The sequence below is a fragment of the Hyla sarda genome, chromosome 1 (assembly GCF_029499605.1).
Source record: "Hyla sarda isolate aHylSar1 chromosome 1, aHylSar1.hap1, whole genome shotgun sequence".
Lineage (NCBI taxonomy): Eukaryota > Metazoa > Chordata > Amphibia > Anura > Hylidae > Hyla > Hyla sarda.
In genome coordinates, this window is record NC_079189.1 from 322,193,604 (window position 1) to 322,214,412 (window position 20,809).

Genomic DNA, 20,809 nt, shown 5'->3' on the forward strand with positions numbered 1-20,809 from the left:
CCACAAGACAGCTACCTGTCATGTCATGTCAAACCTGCACAGGTGTGCTAGATTATTATTATTTAGTTTTATTTTATTTTTTTACACCAATCAGTGTGCAAACATGGTCATTAAAACGCTAAATGAATAGACGTTCATAAACCAGTCAGTGCAACTCATCATTTTGGTCTCCAATTCTCAAACTCAAATTCTCACCCACGGAGGATTAAATGAGAATCTTTCTTGTTTAACACTGGAATGGGGTGGTGCACTGTTCACTACCCGAAGATACTGCCACATCGGGTCAATGCATAGGGCGACAGAAGCAAGCTTCCAAATCAGCTCCCTTTCTCAAAAATCCATTTAATTTATGGTCCCCAGATAGGGAACGTATGTATCAGTATGTGCTCACAAGTCACCCAAGTGCAAGTATTCACACAAAAAAAAACGTGCCTCAGGATGCGATCTGTCGCAAGATCCTTTCTTTTTTTACACTTGATCTAAGCCAAAAGGCCTAGAGGGGATAACCGGGAAAGGGGTGGACCCAACCATGTCCCCTTCATGAGCACTCACATTACTCATAGGAATGGAAGGAAGGCTGGCAGCCAACCAGACTCCCATACACTCTCTGGGTGGGTGGCAGTCAGCCACCCATACATACATACATACAGCACAGGCTAAACCCACATCATCACTTAAAAAAAGGACAGGCGACCATTGCACTCTGATGGAGCATTTAGCAATGCAATCCATAGCCTGGCTTTTGCCTGAACCCCCATCACTCCTCCTCTTGCATATAAGACAATATTTCAGATCTGCATATGAAAACAACACGCCTACCTTTGTTGCACATAGCTGCCTGCCTGTCTCTAGTTACCCCACTGGCTGTAGCTGCGTCCCTTCCGACATGGAATAACACCAACTGTAACGATAAACTGAAAATTAACAGTATAAACCTGCCTCATTTTGGACTCTGGTATTTGCTGAATCCGGGTGACCTGACAATCGATGGTGGTGCCGCTGGTGATTCTGGCCTTCTTGGAATCTGTTGGGCCTATGTGTTAGCTCACACATCACTTGGGTATCCATGGTAACTACCACAACATGGTCATCTGCAGTTTACATCTAGCCCGTGGCATTGAATGGCATTTTAAAAGTGCTAAGGGTCCTGGTGCAATAATCCTCCCATGAGGATCAGCCTCAACGGCTTTGTAGATTGCACTCATGTCAGCAACTCCATATACATTTTTTTTTCTTCATGCTTCTTTCTTCATCCTTTTTTCTTTTTGTCATTCAGACTTTCATTCATTCGATCTCTCTCACTCACTTGCTTTAACTCATTTGTTCTCACTCACTCACTCACTCACTCACACCAATCACTCACTCATTCACTCTCACTCACTCTCACTCTCTCACTCACTCGCTCACTAAGTCAGTCTCTCTCTCTCTCTCTCTCTTTTTCTTTTTATATATATTTTTTTCCGTCTTCTTCTTCTTCTTCAGACCCTGTCATAGCACTAATGCCTTTCCAATACCACCAGCAGATGGAGACACTCCATTGCAACATTGGTTGTGAGCAGCAGTTTCTAAAAACAAATGCCTCATGGCGGATTTCCCATCCATCAATGGATGGTAAATTTTGTTTTTATCATTCACTAACCACAGAAACCAATGCATGGTCAAGCAACAGCAATGACACACCCTTGTGTATAGGCATGAGACCCTCATGTCATTTAACAGGATTCAGCACCACCCACAAGACAGCTACCTGTCATGTCATGTCAAACCTGCACAGGTGTGCTAGATTATTATTATTTAGTTTTATTTTATTTTTTTACACCAATCAGTGTGCAAACATGGTCATTAAAACGCTAAATGAATAGACGTTCATAAACCAGTCAGTGCAACTCATCATTTTGGTCTCCAATTCTCAAACTCAAATTCTCACCCACGGAGGATTAAATGAGAATCTTTCTTGTTTAACACTGGAATGGGGTGGTGCACTGTTCACTACCCGAAGATACTGCCACATCGGGTCAATGCATAGGGCGACAGAAGCAAGCTTCCAAATCAGCTCCCTTTCTCAAAAATCCATTTAATTTATGGTCCCCAGATAGGGAACGTATGTATCAGTATGTGCTCACAAGTCACCCAAGTGCAAGTATTCACACAAAAAAAAACGTGCCTCAGGATGCGATCTGTCGCAAGATCCTTTCTTTTTTTACACTTGATCTAAGCCAAAAGGCCTAGAGGGGATAACCGGGAAAGGGGTGGACCCAACCATGTCCCCTTCATGAGCACTCACATTACTCATAGGAATGGAAGGAAGGCTGGCAGCCAACCAGACTCCCATACACTCTCTGGGTGGGTGGCAGTCAGCCACCCATACATACATACATACAGCACAGGCTAAACCCACATCATCACTTAAAAAAAGGACAGGCGACCATTGCACTCTGATGGAGCATTTAGCAATGCAATCCATAGCCTGGCTTTTGCCTGAACCCCCATCACTCCTCCTCTTGCATATAAGACAATATTTCAGATCTGCATATGAAAACAACACGCCTACCTTTGTTGCACATAGCTGCCTGCCTGTCTCTAGTTACCCCACTGGCTGTAGCTGCGTCCCTTCCGACATGGAATAACACCAACTGTAACGATAAACTGAAAATTAACAGTATAAACCTGCATCATTTTGGACTCTGGTATTTGCTGAATCCGGGTGACCTGACAATCGATGGTGGTGCCGCTGGTGATTCTGGCCTTCTTGGAATCTGTTGGGCCTATGTGTTAGCTCACACATCACTTGGGTATCCATGGTAACTACCACAACATGGTCATCTGCAGTTTACATCTAGCCCGTGGCATTGAATGGCATTTTAAAAGTGCTAAGGGTCCTGGTGCAATAATCCTCCCATGAGGATCAGCCTCAACGGCTTTGTAGATTGCACTCATGTCAGCAACTCCATATACATTTTTTTTTCTTCATGCTTCTTTCTTCATCCTTTTTTCTTTCTGTCATTCAGACTTTCATTCATTCGATCTCTCTCACTCACTTGCTTTAACTCATTTGTTCTCACTCACTCACTCACTCACTCACTCACTCATTCACTCTCACTCACTCTCACACTAAGTCAGTCTCTCTCTCTCTCTCTCTTTTTCTTTTTATATATATTTTTTTCCGTCTTCTTCTTCTTCTTCTTCTTCTTCTTCTTCTTCTTCAGACCCTGTCATAGCACTAATGCCTTTCCAATACCACCAGCAGATGGAGACACTCCATTGCAACATTGGTTGTGAGCAGCAGTTTCTAAAAACAAATGCCTCATGGCGGATTTCCCATCCATCAATGGATGGTAAATTTTGTTTTTATCATTCACTGACCACAGAAACCAATGCATGGTCAAGCAACAGCAATGACACACCCTTGTGTATAGGCATGAGACCCTCATGTCATTTAACAGGATTCAGCACCACCCACAAGACAGCTACCTGTCATGTCATGTCAAACCTGCACAGGTGTGCTAGATTATTATTATTTAGTTTTATTTTATTTTTTTACACCAATCAGTGTGCAAACATGGTCATTAAAACGCTAAATGAATAGACGTTCATAAACCAGTCAGTGCAACTCATCATTTTGGTCTCCAATTCTCAAACTCAAATTCTCACCCACGGAGGATTAAATGAGAATCTTTCTTGTTTAACACTGGAATGGGGTGGTGCACTGTTCACTACCCGAAGATACTGCCACATCGGGTCAATGCATAGGGCGACAGAAGCAAGCTTCCAAATCAGCTCCCTTTCTCAAAAATCCATTTAATTTATGGTCCCCAGATAGGGAACGTATGTATCAGTATGTGCTCACAAGTCACCCAAGTGCAAGTATTCACACAAAAAAAAAAACATGCCTCAGGATGCGATCTGTCGCAAGATCCTTTCTTTTTTTGCACTTGATCTAAGCCAAAAGGCCTAGAGGGGATAACCGGGAAAGGGGTGGACCCAACCATGTCCCCTTCATGAGCACTCACATTACTCATAGGAATGGAAGGAAGGCTGGCAGCCAACCAGACTCCCATACACTCTCTGGGTGGGTGGCAGTCAGCCACCCATACATACATACATACAGCACAGGCTAAACCCACATCATCACTTAAAAAAAGGACAGGCGACCATTGCACTCTGATGGAGCATTTAGCAATGCAATCCATAGCCTGGCTTTTGCCTGAACCCCCATCACTCCTCCTCTTGCATATAAGACAATATTTCAGATCTGCATATGAAAACAACACGCCTACCTTTGTTGCACATAGCTGCCTGCCTGTCTCTAGTTACCCCACTGGCTGTAGCTGCATCCCTTCCGACATGGAATAACACCAACTGTAACGATAAACTGAAAATTAACAGTATAAACCTGCATCATTTTGGACTCTGGTATTTGCTGAATCCGGGTGACCTGACAATCGATGGTGGTGCCGCTGGTGATTCTGGCCTTCTTGGAATCTGTTGGGCCTATGTGTTAGCTCACACATCACTTGGGTATCCATGGTAACTACCACAACATGGTCATCTGCAGTTTACATCTAGCCCGTGGCATTGAATGGCATTTTAAAAGTGCTAAGGGTCCTGGTGCAATAATCCTCCCATGAGGATCAGCCTCAACGGCTTTGTAGATTGCACTCATGTCAGCAACTCCATATACATTTTTTTTTCTTCATGCTTCTTTCTTCATCCTTTTTTCTTTCTGTCATTCAGACTTTCATTCATTCGATCTCTCTCACTCACTTGCTTTAACTCATTTGTTCTCACTCACTCACTCACTCACTCAATCACTCACTCACTCATTCACTCTCACTCACTCTCACTCTCTCACTCACTCGCTCACTAAGTCAGTCTCTCTCTCTCTCTCTCTCTCTTTTTCTTTTTATATATATTTTTTTCCGTCTTCTTCTTCTTCTTCTTCTTCTTCTTCTTCAGACCCTGTCATAGCACTAATGCCTTTCCAATACCACCAGCAGATGGAGACACTCCATTGCAACATTGGTTGTGAGCAGCAGTTTCTAAAAACAAATGCCTCATGGCGGATTTCCCATCCATCAATGGATGGTAAATTTTGTTTTTATCATTCACTGACCACAGAAACCAATGCATGGTCAAGCAACAGCAATGACACACCCTTGTGTATAGGCATGAGACCCTCATGTCATTTAACAGGATTCAGCACCACCCACAAGACAGCTACCTGTCATGTCATGTCAAACCTGCACAGGTGTGCTAGATTATTATTATTTAGTTTTATTTTATTTTTTTACACCAATCAGTGTGCAAACATGGTCATTAAAACGCTAAATGAATAGACGTTCATAAACCAGTCAGTGCAACTCATCATTTTGGTCTCCAATTCTCAAACTCAAATTCTCACCCACGGAGGATTAAATGAGAATCTTTCTTGTTTAACACTGGAATGGGGTGGTGCACTGTTCACTACCCGAAGATACTGCCACATCGGGTCAATGCATAGGGCGACAGAAGCAAGCTTCCAAATCAGCTCCCTTTCTCAAAAATCCATTTAATTTATGGTCCCCAGATAGGGAACGTATGTATCAGTATGTGCTCACAAGTCACCCAAGTGCAAGTATTCACACAAAAAAAAAAACATGCCTCAGGATGCGATCTGTCGCAAGATCCTTTCTTTTTTTACACTTGATCTAAGCCAAAAGGCCTAGAGGGGATAACCGGGAAAGGGGTGGACCCAACCATGTCCCCTTCATGAGCACTCACATTACTCATAGGAATGGAAGGAAGGCTGGCAGCCAACCAGACTCCCATACACTCTCTGGGTGGGTGGCAGTCAGCCACCCATACATACATACATACAGCACAGGCTAAACCCACATCATCACTTAAAAAAAGGACAGGCGACCATTGCACTCTGATGGAGCATTTAGCAATGCAATCCATAGCCTGGCTTTTGCCTGAACCCCCATCACTCCTCCTCTTGCATATAAGACAATATTTCAGATCTGCATATGAAAACAACACGCCTACCTTTGTTGCACATAGCTGCCTGCCTGTCTCTAGTTACCCCACTGGCTGTAGCTGCATCCCTTCCGACATGGAATAACACCAACTGTAACGATAAACTGAAAATTAACAGTATAAACCTGCATCATTTTGGACTCTGGTATTTGCTGAATCCGGGTGACCTGACAATCGATGGTGGTGCCGCTGGTGATTCTGGCCTTCTTGGAATCTGTTGGGCCTATGTGTTAGCTCACACATCACTTGGGTATCCATGGTAACTACCACAACATGGTCATCTGCAGTTTACATCTAGCCCGTGGCATTGAATGGCATTTTAAAAGTGCTAAGGGTCCTGGTGCAATAATCCTCCCATGAGGATCAGCCTCAACGGCTTTGTAGATTGCACTCATGTCAGCAACTCCATATACATTTTTTTTTCTTCATGCTTCTTTCTTCATCCTTTTTTCTTTCTGTCATTCAGACTTTCATTCATTCGATCTCTCTCACTCACTTGCTTTAACTCATTTGTTCTCACTCACTCACTCACTCACTCACTCAATCACTCACTCACTCATTCACTCTCACTCACTCTCACTCTCTCACTCACACGCTCACTAAGTCAGTCTCTCTCTCTCTCTCTCTCTCTTTTTCTTTTTATATATATTTTTTTCCGTCTTCTTCTTCTTCTTCTTCTTCTTCTTCAGACCCTGTCATAGCACTAATGCCTTTCCAATACCACCAGCAGATGGAGACACTCCATTGCAACATTGGTTGTGAGCAGCAGTTTCTAAAAACAAATGCCTCATGGCGGATTTCCCATCCATCAATGGATGGTAAATTTTGTTTTTATCATTCACTGACCACAGAAACCAATGCATGGTCAAGCAACAGCAATGACACACCCTTGTGTATAGGCATGAGACCCTCATGTCATTTAACAGGATTCAGCACCACCCACAAGACAGCTACCTGTCATGTCATGTCAAACCTGCACAGGTGTGCTAGATTATTATTATTTAGTTTTATTTTATTTTTTTACACCAATCAGTGTGCAAACATGGTCATTAAAACGCTAAATGAATAGACGTTCATAAACCAGTCAGTGCAACTCATCATTTTGGTCTCCAATTCTCAAACTCAAATTCTCACCCACGGAGGATTAAATGAGAATCTTTCTTGTTTAACACTGGAATGGGGTGGTGCACTGTTCACTACCCGAAGATACTGCCACATCGGGTCAATGCATAGGGCGACAGAAGCAAGCTTCCAAATCAGCTCCCTTTCTCAAAAATCCATTTAATTTATGGTCCCCAGATAGGGAACGTATGTATCAGTATGTGCTCACAAGTCACCCAAGTGCAAGTATTCACACAAAAAAAAAACGTGCCTCAGGATGCGATCTGTCGCAAGATCCTTTCTTTTTTTACACTTGATCTAAGCCAAAAGGCCTAGAGGGGATAACCGGGAAAGGGGTGGACCCAACCATGTCCCCTTCATGAGCACTCACATTACTCATAGGAATGGAAGGAAGGCTGGCAGCCAACCAGACTCCCATACACTCTCTGGGTGGGTGGCAGTCAGCCACCCATACATACATACATACAGCACAGGCTAAACCCACATCATCACTTAAAAAAAGGACAGGCGACCATTGCACTCTGATGGAGCATTTAGCAATGCAATCCATAGCCTGGCTTTTGCCTGAACCCCCATCACTCCTCCTCTTGCATATAAGACAATATTTCAGATCTGCATATGAAAACAACACGCCTACCTTTGTTGCACATAGCTGCCTGCCTGTCTCTAGTTACCCCACTGGCTGTAGCTGCGTCCCTTCCGACATGGAATAACACCAACTGTAACGATAAACTGAAAATTAACAGTATAAACCTGCATCATTTTGGACTCTGGTATTTGCTGAATCCGGGTGACCTGACAATCGATGGTGGTGCCGCTGGTGATTCTGGCCTTCTTGGAATCTGTTGGGCCTATGTGTTAGCTCACACATCACTTGGGTATCCATGGTAACTACCACAACATGGTCATCTGCAGTTTACATCTAGCCCGTGGCATTGAATGGCATTTTAAAAGTGCTAAGGGTCCTGGTGCAATAATCCTCCCATGAGGATCAGCCTCAACGGCTTTGTAGATTGCACTCATGTCAGCAACTCCATATACATTTTTTTTTCTTCATGCTTCTTTCTTCATCCTTTTTTCTTTCTGTCATTCAGACTTTCATTCATTCGATCTCTCTCACTCACTTGCTTTAACTCATTTGTTCTCACTCACTCACTCACTCAATCACTCACTCACTCATTCACTCTCACTCACTCTCACTCTCTCACTCACTCGCTCACTAAGTCAGTCTCTCTCTCTCTCTCTCTTTTTCTTTTTATATATATTTTTTTCCGTCTTCTTCTTCTTCTTCTTCAGACCCTGTCATAGCACTAATGCCTTTCCAATACCACCAGCAGATGGAGACACTCCATTGCAACATTGGTTGTGAGCAGCAGTTTCTAAAAACAAATGCCTCATGGCGGATTTCCCATCCATCAATGGATGGTAAATTTTGTTTTTATCATTCACTGACCACAGAAACCAATGCATGGTCAAGCAACAGCAATGACACACCCTTGTGTATAGGCATGAGACCCTCATGTCATTTAACAGGATTCAGCACCACCCACAAGACAGCTACCTGTCATGTCATGTCAAACCTGCACAGGTGTGCTAGATTATTATTATTTAGTTTTATTTTATTTTTTTACACCAATCAGTGTGCAAACATGGTCATTAAAACGCTAAATGAATAGACGTTCATAAACCAGTCAGTGCAACTCATCATTTTGGTCTCCAATTCTCAAACTCAAATTCTCACCCACGGAGGATTAAATGAGAATCTTTCTTGTTTAACACTGGAATGGGGTGGTGCACTGTTCACTACCCGAAGATACTGCCACATCGGGTCAATGCATAGGGCGACAGAAGCAAGCTTCCAAATCAGCTCCCTTTCTCAAAAATCCATTTAATTTATGGTCCCCAGATAGGGAACGTATGTATCAGTATGTGCTCACAAGTCACCCAAGTGCAAGTATTCACACAAAAAAAAACGTGCCTCAGGATGCGATCTGTCGCAAGATCCTTTCTTTTTTTACACTTGATCTAAGCCAAAAGGCCTAGAGGGGATAACCGGGAAAGGGGTGGACCCAACCATGTCCCCTTCATGAGCACTCACATTACTCATAGGAATGGAAGGAAGGCTGGCAGCCAACCAGACTCCCATACACTCTCTGGGTGGGTGGCAGTCAGCCACCCATACATACATACATACAGCACAGGCTAAACCCACATCATCACTTAAAAAAAGGACAGGCGACCATTGCACTCTGATGGAGCATTTAGCAATGCAATCCATAGCCTGGCTTTTGCCTGAACCCCCATCACTCCTCCTCTTGCATATAAGACAATATTTCAGATCTGCATATGAAAACAACACGCCTACCTTTGTTGCACATAGCTGCCTGCCTGTCTCTAGTTACCCCACTGGCTGTAGCTGCGTCCCTTCCGACATGGAATAACACCAACTGTAACGATAAACTGAAAATTAACAGTATAAACCTGCATCATTTTGGACTCTGGTATTTGCTGAATCCGGGTGACCTGACAATCGATGGTGGTGCCGCTGGTGATTCTGGCCTTCTTGGAATCTGTTGGGCCTATGTGTTAGCTCACACATCACTTGGGTATCCATGGTAACTACCACAACATGGTCATCTGCAGTTTACATCTAGCCCGTGGCATTGAATGGCATTTTAAAAGTGCTAAGGGTCCTGGTGCAATAATCCTCCCATGAGGATCAGCCTCAACGGCTTTGTAGATTGCACTCATGTCAGCAACTCCATATACATTTTTTTTTCTTCATGCTTCTTTCTTCATCCTTTTTTCTTTCTGTCATTCAGACTTTCATTCATTCGATCTCTCTCACTCACTTGCTTTAACTCATTTGTTCTCACTCACTCACTCACTCAATCACTCACTCACTCATTCACTCTCACTCACTCTCACTCTCTCACTCACTCGCTCACTAAGTCAGTCTCTCTCTCTCTCTCTCTCTTTTTCTTTTTATATATATTTTTTTCCGTCTTCTTCTTCTTCTTCTTCAGACCCTGTCATAGCACTAATGCCTTTCCAATACCACCAGCAGATGGAGACACTCCATTGCAACATTGGTTGTGAGCAGCAGTTTCTAAAAACAAATGCCTCATGGCGGATTTCCCATCCATCAATGGATGGTAAATTTTGTTTTTATCATTCACTGACCACAGAAACCAATGCATGGTCAAGCAACAGCAATGACACACCCTTGTGTATAGGCATGAGACCCTCATGTCATTTAACAGGATTCAGCACCACCCACAAGACAGCTACCTGTCATGTCATGTCAAACCTGCACAGGTGTGCTAGATTATTATTATTTAGTTTTATTTTATTTTTTTACACCAATCAGTGTGCAAACATGGTCATTAAAACGCTAAATGAATAGACGTTCATAAACCAGTCAGTGCAACTCATCATTTTGGTCTCCAATTCTCAAACTCAAATTCTCACCCACGGAGGATTAAATGAGAATCTTTCTTGTTTAACACTGGAATGGGGTGGTGCACTGTTCACTACCCGAAGATACTGCCACATCGGGTCAATGCATAGGGCGACAGAAGCAAGCTTCCAAATCAGCTCCCTTTCTCAAAAATCCATTTAATTTATGGTCCCCAGATAGGGAACGTATGTATCAGTATGTGCTCACAAGTCACCCAAGTGCAAGTATTCACACAAAAAAAAACGTGCCTCAGGATGCGATCTGTCGCAAGATCCTTTCTTTTTTTACACTTGATCTAAGCCAAAAGGCCTAGAGGGGATAACCGGGAAAGGGGTGGACCCAACCATGTCCCCTTCATGAGCACTCACATTACTCATAGGAATGGAAGGAAGGCTGGCAGCCAACCAGACTCCCATACACTCTCTGGGTGGGTGGCAGTCAGCCACCCATACATACATACATACAGCACAGGCTAAACCCACATCATCACTTAAAAAAAGGACAGGCGACCATTGCACTCTGATGGAGCATTTAGCAATGCAATCCATAGCCTGGCTTTTGCCTGAACCCCCATCACTCCTCCTCTTGCATATAAGACAATATTTCAGATCTGCATATGAAAACAACACGCCTACCTTTGTTGCACATAGCTGCCTGCCTGTCTCTAGTTACCCCACTGGCTGTAGCTGCGTCCCTTCCGATATGGAATAACACCAACTGTAACGATAAACTGAAAATTAACAGTATAAACCTGCATCATTTTGGACTCTGGTATTTGCTGAATCCGGGTGACCTGACAATCGATGGTGGTGCCGCTGGTGATTCTGGCCTTCTTGGAATCTGTTGGGCCTATGTGTTAGCTCACACATCACTTGGGTATCCATGGTAACTACCACAACATGGTCATCTGCAGTTTACATCTAGCCCGTGGCATTGAATGGCATTTTAAAAGTGCTAAGGGTCCTGGTGCAATAATCCTCCCATGAGGATCAGCCTCAACGGCTTTGTAGATTGCACTCATGTCAGCAACTCCATATACATTTTTTTTTCTTCATGCTTCTTTCTTCATCCTTTTTTCTTTCTGTCATTCAGACTTTCATTCATTCGATCTCTCTCACTCACTTGCTTTAACTCATTTGTTCTCACTCACTCACTCAATCACTCACTCACTCATTCACTCTCACTCACTCTCACTCTCTCACTCACTCGCTCACTAAGTCAGTCTCTCTCTCTCTCTCTCTCTTTTTCTTTTTATATATATTTTTTTCCGTCTTCTTCTTCTTCTTCTTCTTCAGACCCTGTCATAGCACTAATGCCTTTCCAATACCACCAGCAGATGGAGACACTCCATTGCAACATTGGTTGTGAGCAGCAGTTTCTAAAAACAAATGCCTCATGGCGGATTTCCCATCCATCAATGGATGGTAAATTTTGTTTTTATCATTCACTGACCACAGAAACCAATGCATGGTCAAGCAACAGCAATGACACACCCTTGTGTATAGGCATGAGACCCTCATGTCATTTAACAGGATTCAGCACCACCCACAAGACAGCTACCTGTCATGTCATGTCAAACCTGCACAGGTGTGCTAGATTATTATTATTATTTAGTTTTATTTTATTTTTTTACACCAATCAGTGTGCAAACATGGTCATTAAAACGCTAAATGAATAGACGTTCATAAACCAGTCAGTGCAACTCATCATTTTGGTCTCCAATTCTCAAACTCAAATTCTCACCCACGGAGGATTAAATGAGAATCTTTCTTGTTTAACACTGGAATGGGGTGGTGCACTGTTCACTACCCGAAGATACTGCCACATCGGGTCAATGCATAGGGCGACAGAAGCAAGCTTCCAAATCAGCTCCCTTTCTCAAAAATCCATTTAATTTATGGTCCCCAGATAGGGAACGTATGTATCAGTATGTGCTCACAAGTCACCCAAGTGCAAGTATTCACACAAAAAAAAACGTGCCTCAGGATGCGATCTGTCGCAAGATCCTTTCTTTTTTTACACTTGATCTAAGCCAAAAGGCCTAGAGGGGATAACCGGGAAAGGGGTGGACCCAACCATGTCCCCTTCATGAGCACTCACATTACTCATAGGAATGGAAGGAAGGCTGGCAGCCAACCAGACTCCCATACACTCTCTGGGTGGGTGGCAGTCAGCCACCCATACATACATACATACAGCACAGGCTAAACCCACATCATCACTTAAAAAAAGGACAGGCGACCATTGCACTCTGATGGAGCATTTAGCAATGCAATCCATAGCCTGGCTTTTGCCTGAACCCCCATCACTCCTCCTCTTGCATATAAGACAATATTTCAGATCTGCATATGAAAACAACACGCCTACCTTTGTTGCACATAGCTGCCTGCCTGTCTCTAGTTACCCCACTGGCTGTAGCTGCGTCCCTTCCGACATGGAATAACACCAACTGTAACGATAAACTGAAAATTAACAGTATAAACCTGCATCATTTTGGACTCTGGTATTTGCTGAATCCGGGTGACCTGACAATCGATGGTGGTGCCGCTGGTGATTCTGGCCTTCTTGGAATCTGTTGGGCCTATGTGTTAGCTCACACATAACTTGGGTATCCATGGTAACTACCACAACATGGTCATCTGCAGTTTACATCTAGCCCGTGGCATTGAATGGCATTTTAAAAGTGCTAAGGGTCCTGGTGCAATAATCCTCCCATGAGGATCAGCCTCAACGGCTTTGTAGATTGCACTCACGTCAGCAACTCCATATACATTTTTTTTTCTTCATGCTTCTTTCTTCATACTTTTTTCTTTCTGTCATTCAGACTTTCATTCATTCGATCTCTCTCACTCACTTGCTTTAACTCATTTGTTCTCACTCACTCACTCACTCACTCAATCACTCACTCACTCATTCACTCTCACTCACTCTCACTCTCTCACTCACTCGCTCACTAAGTCAGTCTCTCTCTCTCTCTCTCTCTCTTTTTCTTTTTATATATATTTTTTTCCGTCTTCTTCTTCTTCTTCAGACCCTGTCATAGCACTAATGCCTTTCCAATACCACCAGCAGATGGAGACACTCCATTGCAACATTGGTTGTGAGCAGCAGTTTCTAAAAACAAATGCCTCATGGCGGATTTCCCATCCATCAATGGATGGTAAATTTTGTTTTTATCATTCACTGACCACAGAAACCAATGCATGGTCAAGCAACAGCAATGACACACCCTTGTGTATAGGCATGAGACCCTCATGTCATTTAACAGGATTCAGCACCACCCACAAGACAGCTACCTGTCATGTCATGTCAAACCTGCACAGGTGTGCTAGATTATTATTATTTAGTTTTATTTTATTTTTTTACACCAATCAGTGTGCAAACATGGTCATTAAAACGCTAAATGAATAGACGTTCATAAACCAGTCAGTGCAACTCATCATTTTGGTCTCCAATTCTCAAACTCAAATTCTCACCCACGGAGGATTAAATGAGAATCTTTCTTGTTTAACACTGGAATGGGGTGGTGCACTGTTCACTACCCGAAGATACTGCCACATCGGGTCAATGCATAGGGCGACAGAAGCAAGCTTCCAAATCAGCTCCCTTTCTCAAAAATCCATTTAATTTATGGTCCCCAGATAGGGAACGTATGTATCAGTATGTGCTCACAAGTCACCCAAGTGCAAGTATTCACACAAAAAAAAACGTGCCTCAGGATGCGATCTGTCGCAAGATCCTTTCTATTTTTTACACTTGATCTAAGCCAAAAGGCCTAGAGGGGATAACCGGGAAAGGGGTGGACCCAACCATGTCCCCTTCATGAGCACTCACATTACTCATAGGAATGGAAGGAAGGCTGGCAGCCAACCAGACTCCCATACACTCTCTGGGTGGGTGGCAGTCAGCCACCCATACATACATACATACAGCACAGGCTAAACCCACATCATCACTTAAAAAAAGGACAGGTGACCATTGCACTCTGATGGAGCATTTAGCAATGCAATCCATAGCCTGGCTTTTGCCTGAACATCCATCACTCCTCCTCTTGCATATAAGACAATATTTCAGATCTGCATATGAAAACAACACGCCTACCTTTGTTGCACATAGCTGCCTGCCTGTCTCTAGTTACCCCACTGGCTGTAGCTGCGTCCCTTCCGACATGGAATAACACCAACTGTAACGATAAACTGAAAATTAACAGTATAAACCTGCATCATTTTGGACTCTGGTATTTGCTGAATCCGGGTGACCTGACAATCGATGGTGGTGCCGCTGGTGATTCTGGCCTTCTTGGAATCTGTTGGGCCTATGTGTTAGCTCACACATCACTTGGGTATCCATGGTAACTACCACAACATGGTCATCTGCAGTTTACATCTAGCCCGTGGCATTGAATGGCATTTTAAAAGTGCTAAGGGTCCTGGTGCAATAATCCTCCCATGAGGATCAGCCTCAACGGCTTTGTAGATTGCACTCATGTCAGCAACTCCATATACATTTTTTTTTCTTCATGCTTCTTTCTTCATCCTTTTTTCTTTCTGTCATTCAGACTTTCATTCATTCGATCTCTCTCACTCACTTGCTTTAACTCATTTGTTCTCACTCACTCACTCACTCACTCACTCAATCACTCACTCACTCATTCACTCTCACTCACTCTCACTCTCTCACTCACACGCTCACTAAGTCAGTCTCTCTCTCTCTCTCTCTCTCTTTTTCTTTTTATATATATTTTTTTCCGTCTTCTTCTTCTTCTTCTTCTTCTTCTTCAGACCCTGTCATAGCACTAATGCCTTTCCAATACCACCAGCAGATGGAGACACTCCATTGCAACATTGGTTGTGAGCAGCAGTTTCTAAAAACAAATGCCTCATGGCGGATTTCCCATCCATCAATGGATGGTAAATTTTGTTTTTATCATTCACTGACCACAGAAACCAATGCATGGTCAAGCAACAGCAATGACACACCCTTGTGTATAGGCATGAGACCCTCATGTCATTTAACAGGATTCAGCACCACCCACAAGACAGCTACCTGTCATGTCATGTCAAACCTGCACAGGTGTGCTAGATTATTATTATTTAGTTTTATTTTATTTTTTTACACCAATCAGTGTGCAAACATGGTCATTAAAACGCTAAATGAATAGACGTTCATAAACCAGTCAGTGCAACTCATCATTTTGGTCTCCAATTCTCAAACTCAAATTCTCACCCACGGAGGATTAAATGAGAATCTTTCTTGTTTAACACTGGAATGGGGTGGTGCACTGTTCACTACCCGAAGATACTGCCACATCGGGTCAATGCATAGGGCGACAGAAGCAAGCTTCCAAATCAGCTCCCTTTCTCAAAAATCCATTTAATTTATGGTCCCCAGATAGGGAACGTATGTATCAGTATGTGCTCACAAGTCACCCAAGTGCAAGTATTCACACAAAAAAAAACGTGCCTCAGGATGCGATCTGTCGCAAGATCCTTTCTTTTTTTACACTTGATCTAAGCCAAAAGGCCTAGAGGGGATAACCGGGAAAGGGGTGGACCCAACCATGTCCCCTTCATGAGCACTCACATTACTCATAGGAATGGAAGGAAGGCTGGCAGCCAACCAGACTCCCATACACTCTCTGGGTGGGTGGCAGTCAGCCACCCATACATACATACATACAGCACAGGCTAAACCCACATCATCACTTAAAAAAAGGACAGGCGACCATTGCACTCTGATGGAGCATTTAGCAATGCAATCCATAGCCTGGCTTTTGCCTGAACCCCCATCACTCCTCCTCTTGCATATAAGACAATATTTCAGATCTGCATATGAAAACAACACGCCTACCTTTGTTGCACATAGCTGCCTGCCTGTCTCTAGTTACCCCACTGGCTGTAGCTGCGTCCCTTCCGACATGGAATAACACCAACTGTAACGATAAACTGAAAATTAACAGTATAAACCTGCATCATTTTGGACTCTGGTATTTGCTGAATCCGGGTGACCTGACAATCGATGGTGGTGCCGCTGGTGATTCTGGCCTTCTTGGAATCTGTTGGGCCTATGTGTTAGCTCACACATCACTTGGGTATCCATGGTAACTACCACAACATGGTCATCTGCAGTTTACATCTAGCCCGTGGCATTGAATGGCATTTTAAAAGTGCTAAGGGTCCTGGTGCAATAATCCTCCCATGAGGATCAGCCTCAACGGCTTTGTAGATTGCACTCATGTCAGCAACTCCATATACATTTTTTTTTCTTCATGCTTCTTTCTTCATCCTTTTTTCTTTCTGTCATTCAGACTTTCATTCATTCGATCTCTCTCACTCACTTGCTTTAACTCATTTGTTCTCACTCACTCACTCACTCAATCACTCACTCACTCATTCACTCTCACTCACTCTCACTCTCTCACTCACTCGCTCACTAAGTCAGTCTCTCTCTCTCTCTCTCTTTTTCTTTTTATATATATTTTTTTCCGTCTTCTTCTTCTTCTTCTTCAGACCCTGTCATAGCACTAATGCCTTTCCAATACCACCAGCAGATGGAGACACTCCATTGCAACATTGGTTGTGAGCAGCAGTTTCTAAAAACAAATGCCTCATGGCGGATTTCCCATCCATCAATGGATGGTAAATTTTGTTTTTATCATTCACTGACCACAGAAACCAATGCATGGTCAAGCAACAGCAATGACACACCCTTGTGTATAGGCATGAGACCCTCATGTCATTTAACAGGATTCAGCACCACCCACAAGACAGCTACCTGTCATGTCATGTCAAACCTGCACAGGTGTGCTAGATTATTATTATTTAGTTTTATTTTATTTTTTTACACCAATCAGTGTGCAAACATGGTCATTAAAACGCTAAATGAATAGACGTTCATAAACCAGTCAGTGCAACTCATCATTTTGGTCTCCAATTCTCAAACTCAAATTCTCACCCACGGAGGATTAAATGAGAATCTTTCTTGTTTAACACTGGAATGGGGTGGTGCACTGTTCACTACCCGAAGATACTGCCACATCGGGTCAATGCATAGGGCGACAGAAGCAAGCTTCCAAATCAGCTCCCTTTCTCAAAAATCCATTTAATTTATGGTCCCCAGATAGGGAACGTATGTATCAGTATGTGCTCACAAGTCACCCAAGTGCAAGTATTCACACAAAAAAAAACGTGCCTCAGGATGCGATCTGTCGCAAGATCCTTTCTTTTTTTACACTTGATCTAAGCCAAAAGGCCTAGAGGGGATAACCGGGAAAGGGGTGGACCCAACCATGTCCCCTTCATGAGCACTCACATTACTCATAGGAATGGAAGGAAGGCTGGCAGCCAACCAGACTCCCATACACTCTCTGGGTGGGTGGCAGTCAGCCACCCATACATACATACATACAGCACAGGCTAAACCCACATCATCACTTAAAAAAAGGACAGGCGACCATTGCACTCTGATGGAGCATTTAGCAATGCAATCCATAGCCTGGCTTTTGCCTGAACCCCCATCACTCCTCCTCTTGCATATAAGACAATATTTCAGATCTGCATATGAAAACAACACGCCTACCTTTGTTGCACATAGCTGCCTGCCTGTCTCTAGTTACCCCACTGGCTGTAGCTGCGTCCCTTCCGACATGGAATAACACCAACTGTAACGATAAACTGAAAATTAACAGTATAAACCTGCATCATTTTGGACTCTGGTATTTGCTGAATCCGGGTGACCTGACAATCGATGGTGGTGCCGCTGGTGATTCTGGCCTTCTTGGAATCTGTTGGGCCTATGTGTTAGCTCACACATCACTTGGGTATCCATGGTAACTACCACAACATGGTCATCTGCAGTTTACATCTAGCCCGTGGCATTGAATGGCATTTTAAAAGTGCTAAGGGTCCTGGTGCAATAATCCTCCCATGAGGATCAGCCTCAACGGCTTTGTAGATTGCACTCATGTCAGCAACTCCATATACATTTTTTTTTCTTCATGCTTCTTTCTTCATCCTTTTTTCTTTCTGTCATTCAGACTTTCATTCATTCGATCTCTCTCACTCACTTGCTTTAACTCATTTGTTCTCACTCACTCACTCACTCAATCACTCACTCACTCATTCACTCTCACTCACTCTCACTCTCTCACTCACTCGCTCACTAAGTCAGTCTCTCTCTCTCTCTCTCTCTTTTTCTTTTTATATATATTTTTTTCCGTCTTCTTCTTCTTCTTCTTCAGACCCTGTCATAGCACTAATGCCTTTCCAATACCACCAGCAGATGGAGACACTCCATTGCAACATTGGTTGTGAGCAGCAGTTTCTAAAAACAAATGCCTCATGGCGGATTTCCCATCCATCAATGGATGGTAAATTTTGTTTTTATCATTCACTGACCACAGAAACCAATGCATGGTCAAGCAACAGCAATGACACACCCTTGTGTATAGGCATGAGACCCTCATGTCATTTAACAGGATTCAGCACCACCCACAAGACAGCTACCTGTCATGTCATGTCAAACCTGCACAGGTGTGCTAGATTATTATTATTTAGTTTTATTTTATTTTTTTACACCAATCAGTGTGCAAACATGGTCATTAAAACGCTAAATGAATAGACGTTCATAAACCAGTCAGTGCAACTCATCATTTTGGTCTCCAATTCTCAAACTCAAATTCTCACCCACGGAGGATTAAATGAGAATCTTTCTTGTTTAACACTGGAATGGGGTGGTGCACTGTTCACTACCCGAAGATACTGCCACATCGGGTCAATGCATAGGGCGACAGAAGCAAGCTTCCAAATCAGCTCCCTTTCTCAAAAATCCATTTAATTTATGGTCCCCAGATAGGGAACGTATGTATCAGTATGTGCTCACAAGTCACCCAAGTGCAAGTATTCACACAAAAAAAAACGTGCCTCAGGATGCGATCTGTCGCAAGATCCTTTCTTTTTTTACACTTGATCTAAGCCAAAAGGCCTAGAGGGGATAACCGGGAAAGGGGTGGACCCAACCATGTCCCCTTCATGAGCACTCACATTACTCATAGGAATGGAAGGAAGGCTGGCAGCCAACCAGACTCCCATACACTCTCTGGGTGGGTGGCAGTCAGCCACCCATACATACATACATACAGCACAGGCTAAACCCACATCATCACTTAAAAAAAGGACAGGCGACCATTGCACTCTGATGGAGCATTTAGCAATGCAATCCATAGCCTGGCTTTTGCCTGAACCCCCATCACTCCTCCTCTTGCATATAAGACAATATTTCAGATCTGCATATGAAAACAACACGCCTACCTTTGTTGCACATAGCTGCCTGCCTGTCTCTAGTTACCCCACTGGCTGTAGCTGCGTCCCTTCCGATATGGAATAACACCAACTGTAACGATAAACTGAAAATTAACAGTATAAACCTGCATCATTTTGGACTCTGGTATTTGCTGAATCCGGGTGACCTGACAATCGATGGTGGTGCCGCTGGTGATTCTGGCCTTCTTGGAATCTGTTGGGCCTATGTGTTAGCTCACACATCACTTGGGTATCCATGGTAACTACCACAACATGGTCATCTGCAGTTTACATCTAGCCCGTGGCATTGAATGGCATTTTAAAAGTGCTAAGGGTCCTGGTGCAATAATCCTCCCATGAGGATCAGCCTCAACGGCTTTGTAGATTGCACTCATGTCAGCAACTCCATATACATTTTTTTTTCTTCATGCTTCTTTCTTCATCCTTTTTTCTTTCTGTCATTCAGACTTTCATTCATTCGATCTCTCTCACTCACTTGCTTTAACTCATTTGTTCTCACTCACTCACTCAATCACTCACTCACTCATTCACTCTCACTCACTCTCACTCTCTCACTCACTCGCTCACTAAGTCAGTCTCTCTCTCTCTCTCTCTCTTTTTCTTTTTATATATATTTTTTTCCGTCTTCTTCTTCTTCTTCTTCTTCTTCAGACCCTGTCATAGCACTAATGCCTTTCCAATACCACCAGCAGATGGAGACACTCCATTGCAACATTGGTTGTGAGCAGCAGTTTCTAAAAACAAATGCCTCATGGCGGATTTCCCATCCATCAATGGATGGTAAATTTTGTTTTTATCATTCACTGACCACAGAAACCAATGCATGGTCAAGCAACAGCAATGACACACCCTTGTGTATAGGCATGAGACCCTCATGTCATTTAACAGG

The 20,809-nt window shown here is 43.3% G+C and overlaps 12 pseudogenes; all 12 read right to left on the reverse strand.

Annotated features, from left to right (window-relative positions):
• Positions 1 to 240: 240 nt before the first annotated feature.
• Positions 241 to 504, reverse strand: LOC130338389 (U2 spliceosomal RNA; annotated as a pseudogene).
• Positions 505 to 1,972: 1,468 nt separating this feature from the next.
• LOC130338400 (U2 spliceosomal RNA) lies at positions 1,973 to 2,236 on the reverse strand (annotated as a pseudogene).
• A 1,460-nt stretch (positions 2,237 to 3,696) lies between these two features.
• LOC130342010 (U2 spliceosomal RNA) lies at positions 3,697 to 3,962 on the reverse strand (annotated as a pseudogene).
• Positions 3,963 to 5,446: 1,484 nt separating this feature from the next.
• LOC130340765 (U2 spliceosomal RNA) lies at positions 5,447 to 5,712 on the reverse strand (annotated as a pseudogene).
• A 1,485-nt stretch (positions 5,713 to 7,197) lies between these two features.
• Positions 7,198 to 7,462, reverse strand: LOC130340102 (U2 spliceosomal RNA; annotated as a pseudogene).
• A 1,464-nt stretch (positions 7,463 to 8,926) lies between these two features.
• Positions 8,927 to 9,190, reverse strand: LOC130338411 (U2 spliceosomal RNA; annotated as a pseudogene).
• Positions 9,191 to 10,656: 1,466 nt separating this feature from the next.
• LOC130338422 (U2 spliceosomal RNA) lies at positions 10,657 to 10,920 on the reverse strand (annotated as a pseudogene).
• A 1,468-nt stretch (positions 10,921 to 12,388) lies between these two features.
• LOC130338433 (U2 spliceosomal RNA) lies at positions 12,389 to 12,652 on the reverse strand (annotated as a pseudogene).
• A 1,469-nt stretch (positions 12,653 to 14,121) lies between these two features.
• LOC130337940 (U2 spliceosomal RNA) lies at positions 14,122 to 14,386 on the reverse strand (annotated as a pseudogene).
• Positions 14,387 to 15,871: 1,485 nt separating this feature from the next.
• LOC130338445 (U2 spliceosomal RNA) lies at positions 15,872 to 16,135 on the reverse strand (annotated as a pseudogene).
• Positions 16,136 to 17,599: 1,464 nt separating this feature from the next.
• LOC130338456 (U2 spliceosomal RNA) lies at positions 17,600 to 17,863 on the reverse strand (annotated as a pseudogene).
• Positions 17,864 to 19,329: 1,466 nt separating this feature from the next.
• LOC130338467 (U2 spliceosomal RNA) lies at positions 19,330 to 19,593 on the reverse strand (annotated as a pseudogene).
• Positions 19,594 to 20,809: the final 1,216 nt, after the last annotated feature.